This window comes from Anastrepha obliqua, chromosome 3, assembly GCF_027943255.1.
Source record: "Anastrepha obliqua isolate idAnaObli1 chromosome 3, idAnaObli1_1.0, whole genome shotgun sequence".
NCBI lineage: Eukaryota > Metazoa > Arthropoda > Insecta > Diptera > Tephritidae > Anastrepha > Anastrepha obliqua.
The window spans coordinates 8,213,437-8,217,155 of record NC_072894.1 but is presented as its reverse complement, the minus strand read 5'-3'; positions in this window follow the sequence as shown (position 1 = coordinate 8,217,155).

The following is a 3,719-nucleotide window of genomic DNA, read 5'->3' as shown; positions in this document are numbered from 1 at the left end:
TTGATTTATAAGTCCAATTTCTCATCTCTCGTGATGATTCGGTACAAAAAGCGGTGTTTATGATCGCGTGCTGCTCGATGGCGGGCGAGATGCTGAGAAGCAATTTGAAGGCGACTTTCTTTGTTTGTTTTTTCATTGCGCTCGTGACCAATTTTTCGGTTAATCCCATTAAATGAAGGTGATTGAGAATTTTTTTAATATCGTAGTTCATTTCTGCCGCCAATTCACGACTGGTTTGCCGTTCGTTCTCCTTCAAAAGTGATTTGAGACGTTCTTCATCGAATACAAAAGGCTTTTCGATGTGGGACGTTCCATTATAGTGGAAGCAAATCGTTGTAAACTAAAAGAAAATATAAAAACGCTAAGAACCTATTCCTCAAATATATTGAAGAATTAAACAAAGCAAAATAAATCGAATATCTGCATACTCTTTTTCTCCCGTTTTGCAAAATATAATGAAATATAGAACAAAATGACAGCTGATTGGCAAAAACTGATTGACTGCAGAGATGCGCCGTAAGATTCTGGGTGTTATATGTATTATTCTTAACCCTTCCTTTCTCAAATGAGTTATCCTATCCAATTGAAATCGAATTTGGCATTTTATTTAAGTTTGTGTAGGTGACATACAAACAAACATATTTTGCTTAATAGAGCAATTAATAGCATTTCTTTAATTACCCCAACCGCAAAACCAAATAGCAGCTGAATTCTCTGCAAAGTTCTGGTTGTATCAGAGAACGTAGATGCGTGGAGAAGGCTCAGGAAGGAATGAGAAAGTTAAATGTCAAAAGCTGACAAAACGCGTCTAAGAGGAAAAGTTAACATACGAGATTTAACATAGCGGAGCGTAGTCAACAGAATTTAATATAGCTTTTGTATTGAAATCTAAAATGCCATGATTTGCTGTAAGGTAAAATAAAATAACAACTGAGCTTGTACATTTCTCTTTAAGGAACTACATACGTCCAGAATTTTCAAAAAATCGATTTTCTTTTTTATAAATTATTATTTATAGCTTTAGGCGTATTTCTGTGAAATTCGATTGTAAAAATTCCTCATAGACACAAAGTTATGGTAGAAAACTGCCCGGCGAGAGTTTGATACGCACAGGTAGCTATGAAGCGAAATGCACTTGAAAGTTTACACTCGTTTTTCTTGAAACTACTTTTTCCGGCACGGTCCGCATGCTAACTCATACACTTTTTAATATACGTTGATGCGGTTTTTTTTTCAAATATTCGAAAGTGCTTTATCTATAGATTTGATTTTTGATATTATTAAAATTTTTTATAAATTTCAATGAGAAATGATGCAGACCGTGGAGCAATTTTTTTTCATTGTACTTTGGGTCACGTGATTTTTTATATAATAATTTTTGTAAAAAAAATTAAATAAATTTTTTTATAAAGTTTAAGTACTAATATACAATATATAAAATTTTTTATATATATTTCTTTTGGTATCCCTTCTAAAAACAGTTTTTCTTTTAGCGCATTTTTGGCGCTGCTGGGCGTATGTAACCCCTTAATGCTTATTAACGTTCTCTGCCCGTATATTCCAAACAACTGTACATAAAACGTCTGCTCAATTCGAATGCAAAAACAGAAGTGATTTTTAATTTAAGCATTTATATGCGCTTGTGTGTTGTTAAGTCCCGTTCCAGAGAATTAGTGGCAAGGGTGTTGGGTTGGTAACTAACGCCTCCGATCCACACGTGGCCAGAAGGATTTCGAGAGTTTACAAGTTTGTGTATTTGCCCAGCGCTCGCTGAGTTGACGCGAAGCACATGTTCCAGGAGTAGAGCGCAGGTTGTCAAGGAGATCCCGATCCTCTCCTTTCGCGGTGACCCTGCCTCACAGGTCCCTTGTCTGACCAGCTTGACCGCTTCGCAGTTTCCCGCAATGTCACTATGACCAGATACCCAGATTAGTATTATGTCAAAGAATTCGCATGTAATCGAAAGTGATACCAGGTATCTCTGACCAGTTTCGAATGCACAACAATTGAGCCCAGGGCATTAATTGCCGCTTGGCTATAGGATTAAAATTTACCTTATTAACAGTTATTACGCAAGTGAGTAGCCAATCAGCTGCTTCTTTGATTGCGGGATCTGGTAACCTTTCATTGAATCTGATGGGGAGCTCTTTGCAGAAGCTCTTTTGCTAGAGGACTTTCCGCTCAACTTTGAACCATCCGTGAACAGGTTAACCAAGCCTTATCGCCAAGTGTTGCACCCGACCCATTCCTCCTTTGATGGGATATGAGTGGAGAAAGTTCCGCTTGGACTAAGCGAGGGTACAAACTGGTCCGTTTTCAAAGTTTCTAAGGATACTTGAGTCCCCGGTAGTGAGGTGAAGCCTGAAGCCCGGACCTCTCAGTCTGATTGCAGTACGTGCTACAGGTACCACATTTAACATTACATTAAGCGCTAGAGTAGGAGTAGTTCGAAGCTCCCCAATGGTTTCCATAAATGCCGACCTTTGAATTCTCTCCAGCATCTTTACCGATGTCATTCTCTCCAGTAAGTTCCACCAGACACGAGGCCATATAACAAAATTGGCTTCCACGTTAGCCTAGGCTTCCAAGGATTAGGCCTAGGTACTTCACCTTGTCAGAAAGCATCAGCGGACCGCCCCCTATTGAAGGGAGTTGAGCTCTGGGTATTTTATATTTCCTCGTGAATAGGACGAGCTCCGTCTTAAGAGGATTCACCGACAAGCCGCAGACCGCTGCCCATCGAACAACTACGTTCAGTTCAAATCCTACAGGGTATCTACAGACTTTCCTCTAACAATTAGTGCCACGGCGTTCGCGTAGGCAATCACGTAGGTATAGACGTAAAGAACGTTGTGAGATTTCTCAGTCGCACAGATTGGATATACAGGGTTTGATTGAAAAGTAATGAACCTTATTTTTTTAAGCAGTTTTATTAAATCTTTTGGCTTATACAACTAATTTTCTTCAAAATAGGACCCTTGAGCGTCAATACACCGCTGGTAGCGGTCCTTCCACTGCAGAAAACATTTTTTAAACTCATCCGCCGGAATCGCGTTCAATTCGGCTGTCACAGGTTTTTGGATCGCCTCGATGGAGTCGAAACGTCTCTCCTTCAGATTTATTTTCAAGCGCAGGAACAAGAAGAAGTCCGAAGCGGACAGGTCTGGGCTGTAGGGAGGGTGGGGAAGCACGCCCATCTTCCCCCCGGTTCACATCTTCGCTTGTTTGCGTCGTCGAAGGCCTTCCAGACCGCTGTTCGTCTTCGACGTCCTCCCGGCCTTCCTTGAACGACTTGTGCCACCGTTTTACCTTGGCACTGGACAGAAATTAGTCCCCGTAAGCCTCCTTGAGTAGCTCAATGGTTTCGGTACTCGTTTTGTTTAGCTTTACGCAAAATTTGATCGAGTAACGTTGCTCCAACGATCGCTGCATTTTCGCCACTGCAAAATCCTAACACACTTTTAAAACAGTTTTCACGCGCGGAGCGATGTTGACTGCACCGCTGTTGCCAGCGAACTGGGACCGGTTTCTAGTGGAAGGGGAAGGTCCAACGATCATTTTCCTCCACCAGCCGATTCGGTTGATCGCTTGGCAGTCAATCAAACCCTGTAAAGGGTGGTTAAGTTTCAAGGGCCGCGCGGGAAGGCTCATTACTTTTCAATCAAATCCTGTAGTCGTGAATGAATATACGTACAACTTGTTGGTAGCGAGGATGTGGG